This window comes from Anser anser, assembly GCF_964211835.1.
Source record: "Anser anser genome assembly, chromosome: 22".
NCBI lineage: Eukaryota > Metazoa > Chordata > Aves > Anseriformes > Anatidae > Anser > Anser anser.
The window spans coordinates 216034-228985 of record NC_139743.1 but is presented as its reverse complement, the minus strand read 5'-3'; the positions used below and the strand labels follow the sequence as shown (position 1 = coordinate 228985).

Sequence of the window (12952 nt, the reverse complement as noted above, 5' to 3'; positions counted from 1 at the left end):
GGGTATGTAGCTGTGATTAGCCCCGCAAATTTCTGAGCATTGTCCGTAAAAAATCCCAGGCCGGGTGGTAATGAATGAAGTTTGGTTTAGTCGGCCTGGGATTGCGTCTGTTTTAACTCCGAGCGTTGGGACTGCTCAGGAGTGGAGTACGTCTCCTGCAGTAATGATCACGCGGATGGGGGATTCTATTGGGATAACTACGCGGTGGTCAACTTCTAGCAGTCGGAAGTGGCCGTTGGGTAAGTCTGGGGTGGGCACTATGTAGGAGTCGAATGATAGGTCTTTGAAGTCTGTGTATTCGTAGCTTCAGTATCATTGGTGGCCGATGGCTTTTAGGGTGAGGTCTGGTTCATCGATTTTGTCCATTATGTAGAGGATTTGTAGGGATGGGAGGGCGAGGAGTACCAGGACGATAGCAGGTAGGATTGTCCAGATCAGCTCTACTTCTTGGGCGTCTACAGCATTGGACGAGAGTTTTTCTGTTAGTATGTGGGCTAAAAGGTAGAGAACTAGGCTGCAGATAGCTAGGGCAACGATTAGGGCGTGGTCGTGGAATTCAACGAGTTCTTCTATGATGGGTGATGAGGCGTCTTGGAATCCTAGTTGGGAGTGGTTGGCCACATGAGATGTACAGGATTTTTACCTGTGATTTAGTCTTGACAAGGCTATGTAATTGGTTTACTAACGTCTCATAAGAAAGAAGCATGAGCGGTTAATGCAGTTGGCTTGAAACCAGCATGTGAGGGTTCGATTCCTTCCTTTCTTGTACTTGGACGAAGGCCGGTTCCTCGAAAGTATGGTATGGGGGAGGGCAGCCGTGGATTCATTCAACGTTTGTGGTAGTTAGTTCTGGTTGTAGGACTTTTCGTTTGGCCGGAAAGGCTTCTCAGATGATGAATATTAGTATGATTACGGCTACTATTGAGATTAGGGAGCCGATGGAGGAAATGGTGTTTCATAGTGTGTAGGCGTCGGGATAGTCCGAGTATCGTCGGGGTATTCCTGCTAGGCCTAGGAAGTGCTGGGGGAAGAACGTTAGGTTTACTCCTGTAAATATTACCCCGAAGTGGGCTTTTGCTCATGTTTGGTGTAGGGTAAACCCAGTGAGTAGTGGGAATCAGTGAGTAAATCCTGCTAGAATGGCAAAGACGGCGCCTATGGATAGGACGTAGTGGAAGTGGGCAACTACGTAGTACGTGTCGTGCAGGGCGATGTCTAGGGAAGAGTTTGCAAGAACGATTCCTGTTAATCCTCCGATGGTAAATAGGAAGATAAATCCTAGAGCTCATAGTATTGGGGGGGTCTCATTTGATTGTTCCTCCGTGCAGGGTGGCTAGTCAGCTAAATACTTTGATTCCGGTAGGGATGGCAATGATTATAGTGGCTGATGTAAAGTAGGCTCGGGTATCAACGTCTATTCCTACTGTAAACATGTGGTGAGCTCAGACGATGAATCCTAGGAAGCCGATGGATAGTATGGCTCAGACTATTCCCATGTAGCCGAAGGGCTCCTTTTTGCCTGAGTAGTACGTGACTACGTGTGAGATGATTCCGAACCCCGGTAGGATCAGAATATAGACTTCTGGGTGTCCGAAGAATCAGAATAGGTGTTGGTACAGGATTGGGTCTCCTCCTCCAGCGGGGTCGAAGAATGTGGTGTTTAGGTTTCGATCAGTTAGTAATATTGTAATACCGGCGGCGAGTACGGGGAGTGATAGAAGGAGTAGGATGGCGGTAATTAGTACGGATCAGACAAATAGTGGGGTTTGGTATTGTGAGAGTGCGGGGGGTTTTATGTTGATGGCTGTGGTGATAAAGTTGATGGCCCCAAGGATGGAGGAGATACCGGCTAAGTGGAGTGAGAAGATAGCCAGGTCTACTGAAGCTCCGGCGTGGGCAAGGTTACCTGCTAGGGGAGGGTAGACAGTTCAGCCTGTGCCGGCGCCAGCTTCTACAGTGGATGAGACTAGTAGTAGGAGGAATGATGGGGGGAGGAGTCAAAAGCTTATGTTGTTTATTCGCGGGAATGCTATGTCGGGGGCACCGATTATGAGGGGGACTACTCAGTTGCCGAATCCTCCGATCATGAGCGGATGCAGTGCAGTGAGTCCAGAGAGTGCACTGGCACCACTGGGCATGCAGTGCAGTGAGTCCAGAGAGTGCACTGGCACCACTGGGGATGCACTTCAGTGACTCCAGAGAGTGCACTGGCACCACTGGGGATGCAGTGCAGTGAGTCCAAAGACTTCACTGGCAAAACTGGGGATGCAGTGCAGTGAGTCCAGAGAGTGCACTGGCACCACCGATGATGCAGTACAGTGAGTCCAGTGAGTGCACTGGCACCACTGGGGATGCAGTGCAGTGACTCGAGAGAGTGCACTGGCACCACTGGGGATGCAGTGCAGTGAGTCCAGAGAGTGCACTGGCAGCAGTGGGGATGCAGTGCAGTGAGTCCAGAGACTTCACTGGCACCACTGGGGATGCAGTGCAGTGAGTCCAGAGAGTGCACTGGTACCACTGGGGATGCACTGCAGTGAGTCCAGAGACTTCACTGGCACCACTGGGGATGCAGTGCAGTGAGTCCAGAGAGTGCATTGGCACCACTGGGGATGCAGTGCAGTGAGTCCAGAGAGTGCACTGGCACCACTGGGGATGCACTGCTGTGAGTCCAGAGAGTGCACTGGCACCACTGGTGATGCAGTACAGTGAGTCCAGAGAGTGCACTGGCACCACTGGGGATGCACTGCAGTGAGTCCAGAGAGTGCACTGGCACCACTGGGGATGCACTACAGTGAGTCCAGAGATTGCACTGGAACCACTGGGGATGCAGTGCAGTGAGTCCAGAGAATGCACTGGCACCACTGGGGATGCAGTGCGGTGTGTCCAGAGAGTGCACTGGCACCACTGGGGATGCACTTCAGTGAGTACAGAGAGTGCACTGACACCACTGCGGATACAGTGCAGTGAGTCCAGAGAGTGCACTGGCACCACTGGGGATGCAGTGCAGTGAGTCCAGAGAGTGCTCTGGCACCACTGGGGATGCACTGCAGTGAGTCCAGAGAGTACACTGGCACCACTGGGGATGCAGTGCAGTGAGTCCAGAGAGTGCACTGGCACCACAGGGGATGTAGTGCATTGAGTCCAGAGAGTGCACTGGCACCACTGGTGATGCAGTCCAGTGAGTCCAGTGAATGCACTGGCACCACTGGGGATGCTGTGCAGTGAGTGCAGAGAGTGCACTGGTACCACCTGTGTTGCAGTACAGTGTGTCCAGTGAGTGCACTGGCACCACTGGGGATGCAGTGCTGTGACTCCGGAGAGCGCACTGGCACCACTGGGGATGCAGTGCAGTCAGTCCAGTGAGTGCACTGGCACCACTGGGGATGCAGTGCAGTGAGTGCAGAGAGTGCAATGGCACCACTGGTGATGCACTTCAGTGAGTTCAGAGAGTGCACTGGCACCACTGGGGATGCAGTGCAGTGAGTCCAGAGATTGCACTGGCACCACTGGGGATGCAGTGCAGTCAGTCCAGTGAGTGTACTGGCACCACTGGGGAAACACTGCAGTGAGTCCAGAGAGTGCACTGGCACCACTGAGAATGCCCTTCAGTGAGTCCAGAGAGTGCACTGGCACCACTGGGGATGCACTGCAGTGAGTCCAGAGAGTGCACTGGCACCACTGGGGATGCAGTGCAGTGAGTCCAGAGAGTGCACTGGCACCACTGGTGATGCAGTGCAGTGAGTCCAGAGAGTGCACTGGCACCACTGGGGATGCAGTGCAGTGAGTCCAGAGAGTGCACTGGCACCACTGGGGATGCACTGCAGTGAGTCCAGCGAGTGCACTGTCACCACTGGGGATGCAGTGCTGTGACTCCAGAGAGCGCACTGGCACCACTGGGGATGCAGTGCAGTGAGTGCAGAGAGTGCACTGGCACCACTGGGGATGCACTTCAGTGAGTTCAGAGAGTGCACTGGCAGCACTGGGGATGGGTTTCAAGCCAACTGCATTAACCGCTCATGCTTCTTTCTTATGAGACGTTAGTAAACCAATTACATAGCCTTGTCAAGACTAAATCACAGGTAAAAATCCTGTACATCTCATGTGGCCAACCACTCCCAACTAGGATTCCAAGAACCAGGAGGTTCGGTGAAAATAGGGCTAGTGCTATTAGAGGGGTGATTATTAGGGTAAGCCCTAAGCTGTCTTTAATGGAGAAGTATGGGTGGAATGGGATTTTGTCGCAGTCTGATACGATTCCTAGTGGGTTATTTGAGCCTGATTCGTGTAGGAAGGTTAGGTGGACTAGGGTGATTCCTGCAATTAGGAAGGGCAGTAGGAAGTGGATGGCGAAGAATCGGGTTAAGGTTGGATTGTCTACTGAGAATCCTCCTCAGGCTCATTCTACTAGAGTTTGCCCAATGTACGGGATGGCTGAGAATAGGTTGGTGATTACGGTGGCCCCTCAGAATGACATTTGTCCTCATGGTAGGACATACCCTACGAAGGCAGTTGCTATTAGGGTGAGTAGGAGGATTACTCCTGTGTTTCAGGTTTCTTTGTATAGGTAGGAGCCGTAGTAGAGGCCTCGTCCGATGTGTAAGTAGATGCAGATAAAGAAGAGCGAAGCACCGTTGGCGTGGAGGTTGCGGATGAGCCATCCGTACTGGACGTCTCGGCATGTGTGAGCTACTGAGGAGAAGGCGAGTGAAGTGTCTGCGGTGTAGTGTATGGCTAGTAGCAGGCCTGTTAGGATTTGTGTGGCTAAGCAGATGGCTAGAAGGGAGCCGAAGTTTCATCAGGCAGAGATGTTGGAGGGGGCGGGTAGGTCGATTAGGGAGTTGTTGATTATTTTTAGTAGGGGATGGGATTTGCGGATGTTAGGGGCCATTAGTGAGTCTGTGTGTTATTAGGATTATTACCAGGATGGAGAGGGCGAAGGATCCTAGGTAGGCCTTAATTAGCCCTGTGTGTATTGAGGTTGCGGCTTTGCTTGCGGCTACTTGTAGTTCAGCAAGGCCCTCTGGCCCTATTTTTTTGAGTCAGGAGAGGTCGATCAAGTGTAGGGCAATGTTTTGTCCCTTTTCTAGTAGGTTTTTGGAGAAGAATCGGTGTACTAGGGGGTTGAAGTACCCTAATGCAGAGGAGAAGTTTATGAGGGGGTTTGGTTTGGGGTGAGTGAGGGTGTGTGTTATGTTCGATAGTTCTAGGGCTAGGATGATTCCTAGGATTGTTATGAGGATGGCAGCGGTTTTGGTGATAAGGGGTATGGTTATTGGGGGGGTTTTGGTTGGTGTGATGAAAGAGGTAATGATTATTCCTGCTGTAATGCTGCCTAGGGCGAGTCGGGTTAGGGGGGCGGTGATTAGTGGGTTGTTTTCGTTTATTGATACTATTGGGGGGATTCGGGTTTGTCCAGCTTGGACTAGGATGGTTATGCGGATGCTGTAGGTTGCAGTGAATGCTGTGGCTATAAGGGTTAGGAGTAGGGCTCAAGTATTTAGGTATGATGTGTTTAAGCTTTCGATGATGAGGTCTTTTGAGTAGAATCCGGCTAGGAATGGGGTTCCTATCAGCGCCAGGTTTCCGATGGTTAGGCAGGAAGTAGTGACTGGGAGTATTTTCTGTAGGCCTCCTATCTTTCGGATATCTTGTTCTCCGTTTAGGTTGTGGATGATAGACCCTGAGCATAGGAATAGTATGGCTTTAAAGAAGGCATGGGTTGAGATGTGTAGGAAGGCTAGTTGTGGGAGGTTTAGTCCGATAGTGACTATTATTAGTCCTAGTTGGCTGGATGTTGAGAAAGCAATGATTTTTTTGATGTCATTTTGGGTTAGGGCGCATGTGGCAGCGAATAGGGTTGATAGAGCACCTAGGCATAGGCAGGCAGTTAGGGCTGTCTGGTTGGTGGCTAGCAGGGGGTGCATGCGGATGAGCAGGAAGATTCCGGCTACTACTATGGTACTGGAGTGCAGTAGGGCTGATACTGGGGTGGGGCCTTCTATTGCTGCGGGCAGTCATGGGTGGAGTCCAAATTGGGCGGATTTTCCTGCGGCTGCGAGGATTAATCCTATGAGGGGGAGGATTGGGGTTTGGTGGGGGTGTACGGCTTGTTGGATCTCTCAGGTGTTGAATGTTGAAGCTAGTCATGCTATGCTCAGGATCAGTCCGATGTCTCCGATTCGGTTGTAGATTACGGCTTGTAGGGCGGCGGTGTTGGCATCTGCTCGGCCTTGTCATCAGCCGATGAGAAGGAAGGACATGATTCGTACTCCTTCCCAGCCTACGAATAGGAGGAATATGTTGTTTGCGGTTGTTAGGAGGAGTATGGCGACTAGGAATGTCAGTAGGTAGGTGAAAAATTTTGTTACGTATGGCTCTGAGGCCATGTATCATATGGCGAATTGTAGGATTGATCATGTTACAAATAGGGCGATTGGAAGAAATGTTATTGAGTATTGGTCTATTTTTAGGCTCAGGGGGATTTTAAAGTTTATAATGAATTTTCACTCCCAGTGGCAGGTGACAGATTCTACTCCCGAGTAGATGAATGCGGTTGTAGGGGCTAGGCTAATTAGGAATGCGGTTTTAACAGCGCGGGTGGTGGCTTGTGGGGTGTTTTTAAAGTTTTTAAATAGAAATGGCAGGATGATTGGGGTTAGGAGGATTGTCAGCGTGAGTAGTGTGAGGGAGTTGATTAGTAGTGTGGGGTTCACTCCTTTTACTTGGATTTGCACCAAGATGGGTGGTTCCTAAGACCAGTGGATTGCTGTTATCCTTTAAAAGTAAGGGGGCTGAGGTTTTAGGCTCAGATGTAAGAGTTAGCAGCTCTTGTTGGTTAAACCTTCCCCTCGGCAGGTAAGAAGGTTTGAACTTCTATTCTTAGAATCACAGTCTAATGTTTGGTTTAAACTATACTTGCATGAGGGGATTCCGGAGATCAGTTCGGGTTTGAGGATTAGGAGGAATATTGGGATAATGTGGAGTGTTATGAGCAGGTGTTCTCGCGTGGTTGAGTTTTGCATAGATGTGATGTGGGAGGGGATTGAGCCTCGTTGGGTCATTAGTAGTATGAATAAGGTGTAGGAGGCGGTTAGTAGGGTTGCGATTCCTGTTAGGATGATCGTGAAGGCAGATCAGTTGAATAAGGTGATTATAATGGTTAGCTCTGCTATGAGGTTTGTTGTTGGGGGTAAGGCTATGTTTGTTAGATTGGCCAGCAATCATCAGGTAGCTATGAGTGGTAGGAGAGGTTGTAGGCCTCGTGTGAGTAGTAGAATTCGGCTGTGCGTACGTTCATAGTTTGTGTTGGCTAGGCAGAATAGTATGGAGGAAGTTAGTCCATGGGAAATTATTAGGATCATTGCCCCTGAGAATGATCAGTGGGTTTGGATTATTCCTGCGGCGATAACTAGGCCTATGTGGCTAACGGATGAATAAGCGATTAGTGATTTTAGGTCTGTCTGTCGTAGGCAGATTGAGCTAGTCATTAGGGCGCCTCATAGGGCCAGGGTTAGGAAGGGGTAGTGCAGGAGGTTGGACAGTGGGCCCATAAATAGAGTGACTCGTATAATTCCGTATCCTCCTAGCTTTAGTAGTAGGGCGGCGAGGAGTATTGAGCCTGCGATGGGTGCTTCTACGTGGGCTTTTGGCAGTCAGAGGTGTAGGCTGTATAGTGGGGCTTTTACTATGAATGCTATGAGCAGTGCTAGACCTGATAGTATTCCTGTCCATGAGGTGGATAGGGTTGGGTGGGTTAGTTGTAGGGTTGGCAGGTGCAGGGTGCCAATTTTCACGTATAGGTGTATGATTGTGATTAGCAGGGGTAGAGAGCTTACTAGCGTGTAGAATAGCAGGTAGATGCCAGCACTTAGGCGTTCTGGTTGGTTCCCCCATCGGGTGATTAAGATTAGGGTGGGAATGAGGGTTGCTTCAAATGAGATGTAAAATAGTGCTAGTTCTGTGGTGGAAAAGGCTAGTAGGATGAATGGCTGGACTGTGACTAAGGTTGAGATAAAGATTCGTTTGCGTTGTAGGGGTTCTTGTTGCAGGTGGTTTTGGCTTGCTATGATTATGAGTGGGAGTAGTCAGCAGGATAGTACTAGGAGGGGGGATGAGATTTGGTCAATTCCTGTTCAGTTGGATAAAAATTTGTAGGGGTAGTAGGTTGGGATTAATCACTGTAGGCTTAGGGCAGCGATTAGGAGGCTGTATAAGGTGGTGTTAGTCCATAGAAATTTTGGTGGAGACAGCAGGGCTGTTGGAAGAAGTATGATTGTGGGTAGGATGATTTTTAGCATTGCAGGAGGTTTAGGTTGTGTAGATGGTCGGAGCCATGTGTGCGGGTGGAGGCTACTAGGATGGCCAGGCCTGTGCCCGCCTCACACGCTGAGAAGGTTAGCATGAGAATTGGTACCATGGTGAATGAGGAGACTTGGTTTTCGATGGATCATATTGATAGGCCTACGAATATCGATAATATTATGCTTTCAAGGCATAGTAGGGCGGATACTAGGTGGGTTCGGTGGAAGGCTAGTCCTAGTCCGCTGAAAATGAAGGCTGAGTAGAAGCTTAAATGTAGGGGCGACATAAAAAAGTTACAGGGTTGGCTGTAATCTGCTGGGTCGAAACCAGCTATCTTTTTGGTTAGACTAACTTTCTGTTATTCTGCTCATTCTAGGCCCCCTTGAATTCACTCGTAGGCCAGTCCGAGTGTTAGGAGAAGGAGGATCGCTACAGTTCAGGTGAGGGTCATTAGGGGGGATTGGAGTTGGACGGCTCATGGCAGGGGGAGTAGGAGGGCGATTTCTAGGTCGAATAGGACGAACAGGATGGCTACTGAGGAAGAATCGGACTGAGAATGGTAATCGAGCAGATCCAAGTGGGTCGAATCCACATTCGTACGGTGAGAGTTTCTCTGAGTCGGGGTTTATTTGGGCGAGTCAGAAGTTTAATGCGGTTAGGGCGGCGCTTAGGATTGATGATAGGGCGAATATGAACATGAGTGCGTTCATTGCTCTCCTCTGGGTTTATACCAGATTCTAGAGATTGGAAGTCAATTGTAATTAATATACTAGAAGAGCAAGATCCTCATCAGTAGATGGTTATGTAGAGGAATAGTCAGATGACGTCTACGAAGTGTCAGTATCAGGCTGCTGCCTCGAATCCGAAGTGGTGGTCTGATGTAAAGTGGAACTTGATCAGTCGGAAGAGGCAGACGGTCAGGAAGGAGGATCCGATGATTACGTGGAGTCCGTGGAATCCAGTGGCAACGAAGAAGGTAGATCCGTAGACGCTATCGGCGATTGAGAATGGGGCTTCGTGGTATTCTATTGCTTGTAGGGCTGTGAAGTAGAATCCCAGGAGGATCGTTAGGGTTAGGGCGTGGATGGCGTGTTTTCGGTTTCCTTCTGTGATGCTGTGATGGGCTCACGTTACGGTAACGCCTGAGGCTAGTAGGATGGCTGTGTTTAGTAGGGGGACTTCTATCGGGTTGAGTGGTTTAATTCCTGTTGGGGGTCATTGGCCTCCTAGTTCTGGGGTTGGGGCCAGGCTCGAGTGGAAGAACGCTCAGAAGAACCCTAAGAAGAAGAATGCTTCGGATGTGATGAAAAGGATTATGCCGTATCGTAGGCCTTTTTGGACTGTGGGAGTGTGATGGCCTTGGAAGGTGCTTTCTCGTACAATGTCTCGTCATCATTGGAGTATTACTAGGAGTATTGAGATGAGGCCTAGGGTTAGTAGTATGGATGAGTTGTAGTGGAATCACATGATTAATCCTGAGGTTGTGAGTAGGGCGGCGGCTGCCCCGAAGATTGGTCAAGGGCTTGGGTCAACTATGTGGTATGAGTGTGCTTGGTGTGCCATTAGATGTTTTCTTGTAAGTATAGGCTTAGAAGGAGCACGAAGACGTAGGCCTGGATTATGGCTACTGCTACTTCTAGGATGGTTAGGAGTAGTAGGATGATTATTGTTAGGATGGATACTGCAGGAAGGGTGGGTATTAATGCAATGGAGGCTGTAGAGATGAGTTGGATGAGTAAGTGTCCTGCTGTAAGGTTGGCTGTAAGGCGGACTCCGAGGGCTAGGGGGCGGATTAGTAGGCTGGTTGTTTCGATCAGGATTAGTGCGGGGATTAGGGGTGTAGGGGTACCTTCGGGTAATAGGTGGGCTAAAGAGGCTGATGGTTGGTTTCGTAGGCCTGTTAGTAGTGTGGCGAGCCATAGTGGGAAGGCTAGGGCTATGTTCATAGATAGTTGGGTGGTTGGGGTGAATGTATATGGAAGGAGGCCTAGAAGGTTGATTGTAAGAAGTATGATTATTAGGGATGTAAATATTATGGCTCATTTGTGGCCATTTTTGTTGAGTGGGACTATTAGTTGTTTTGTGATTAGGTGAAGGAGTCATGTTTGGATAGTAGAAAGGCGGTTGTTGATTCATGGGTTGTTTGGGGACGGGAATAGTAGGGCTGGGAAGAGTAGGGATAGTAGGATTAAGGGGATGCCGAATAGATTGGGGCTGGAAAATTGGTCAAAGAAGCTTAGGTTCATGGTCAGGATCATGGTGTGGGTTTGGTAGTGAGGGAGGTCTTATTTGATGGGGGGTTGGTTGTGGTGAAGGCTAGTAGTTTTGGTTGGATGAGGAGTGCTAGGGTTAATCAGGTTATAATTATGATTGAAAATCATGGTGCGGGGTTAAGCTGTGGCATATCATTAAGGAGGGGGAAGTCCCTCTTTGGCTAGCTTAAAAGGCTAGTGCTGTTGCATAGCTTCTTAATGATTAGGATGATGATAGAAGGGACGATCAGGCCTCGAAATGTGGGAGTGGGGTTGATTCTACTACAATGGGTATGTAGCTGTGATTAGCCCCGCAAATTTCTGAGCATTGTCCGTAAAAAATCCCAGGCCGGGTGGTAATGAATGAAGTTTGGTTTAGTCGGCCTGGGATTGCGTCTGTTTTAACTCCGAGCGTTGGGACTGCTCAGGAGTGGAGTACGTCTCCTGCAGTAATGATCACGCGGATGGGGGATTCTATTGGGATAACTACGCGGTGGTCAACTTCTAGCAGTCGGAAGTGGCCGTTGGGTAAGTCTGGGGTGGGCACTATGTAGGAGTCGAATGATAGGTCTTTGAAGTCTGTGTATTCGTAGCTTCAGTATCATTGGTGGCCGATGGCTTTTAGGGTGAGGTCTGGTTCATCGATTTTGTCCATTATGTAGAGGATTTGTAGGGATGGGAGGGCGAGGAGTACCAGGACGATAGCAGGTAGGATTGTCCAGATCAGCTCTACTTCTTGGGCGTCTACAGCATTGGACGAGAGTTTTTCTGTTAGTATGTGGGCTAAAAGGTAGAGAACTAGGCTGCAGATAGCTAGGGCAACGATTAGGGCGTGGTCGTGGAATTCAACGAGTTCTTCTATGATGGGTGATGAGGCGTCTTGGAATCCTAGTTGGGAGTGGTTGGCCACATGAGATGTACAGGATTTTTACCTGTGATTTAGTCTTGACAAGGCTATGTAATTGGTTTACTAACGTCTCATAAGAAAGAAGCATGAGCGGTTAATGCAGTTGGCTTGAAACCAGCATGTGAGGGTTCGATTCCTTCCTTTCTTGTACTTGGACGAAGGCCGGTTCCTCGAAAGTATGGTATGGGGGAGGGCAGCCGTGGATTCATTCAACGTTTGTGGTAGTTAGTTCTGGTTGTAGGACTTTTCGTTTGGCCGGAAAGGCTTCTCAGATGATGAATATTAGTATGATTACGGCTACTATTGAGATTAGGGAGCCGATGGAGGAAATGGTGTTTCATAGTGTGTAGGCGTCGGGATAGTCCGAGTATCGTCGGGGTATTCCTGCTAGGCCTAGGAAGTGCTGGGGGAAGAACGTTAGGTTTACTCCTGTAAATATTACCCCGAAGTGGGCTTTTGCTCATGTTTGGTGTAGGGTAAACCCAGTGAGTAGTGGGAATCAGTGAGTAAATCCTGCTAGAATGGCAAAGACGGCGCCTATGGATAGGACGTAGTGGAAGTGGGCAACTACGTAGTACGTGTCGTGCAGGGCGATGTCTAGGGAAGAGTTTGCAAGAACGATTCCTGTTAATCCTCCGATGGTAAATAGGAAGATAAATCCTAGAGCTCATAGTATTGGGGGGGTCTCATTTGATTGTTCCTCCGTGCAGGGTGGCTAGTCAGCTAAATACTTTGATTCCGGTAGGGATGGCAATGATTATAGTGGCTGATGTAAAGTAGGCTCGGGTATCAACGTCTATTCCTACTGTAAACATGTGGTGAGCTCAGACGATGAATCCTAGGAAGCCGATGGATAGTATGGCTCAGACTATTCCCATGTAGCCGAAGGGCTCCTTTTTGCCTGAGTAGTACGTGACTACGTGTGAGATGATTCCGAACCCCGGTAGGATCAGAATATAGACTTCTGGGTGTCCGAAGAATCAGAATAGGTGTTGGTACAGGATTGGGTCTCCTCCTCCAGCGGGGTCGAAGAATGTGGTGTTTAGGTTTCGATCAGTTAGTAATATTGTAATACCGGCGGCGAGTACGGGGAGTGATAGAAGGAGTAGGATGGCGGTAATTAGTACGGATCAGACAAATAGTGGGGTTTGGTATTGTGAGAGTGCGGGGGGTTTTATGTTGATGGCTGTGGTGATAAAGTTGATGGCCCCAAGGATGGAGGAGATACCGGCTAAGTGGAGTGAGAAGATAGCCAGGTCTACTGAAGCTCCGGCGTGGGCAAGGTTACCTGCTAGGGGAGGGTAGACAGTTCAGCCTGTGCCGGCGCCAGCTTCTACAGTGGATGAGACTAGTAGTAGGAGGAATGATGGGGGGAGGAGTCAAAAGCTTATGTTGTTTATTCGCGGGAATGCTATGTCGGGGGCACCGATTATGAGGGGGACTACTCAGTTGCCGAATCCTCCGATCATGAGCGGATGCAGTGCAGTGAGTC

At 49.4% G+C, this 12952-nt stretch overlaps 1 long non-coding RNA gene across 1 annotated transcript; it reads left to right on the top strand.

Moving 5' to 3' along the window:
* Positions 1–387: 387 nt before the first annotated feature.
* Positions 388–12664, top strand: LOC310885172. Its single transcript, XR_014574587.1, has 2 exons — positions 388–1301; positions 11936–12664. It is a non-coding gene; the product is annotated as an uncharacterized lncRNA (long non-coding RNA).
* Positions 12665–12952: the final 288 nt, after the last annotated feature.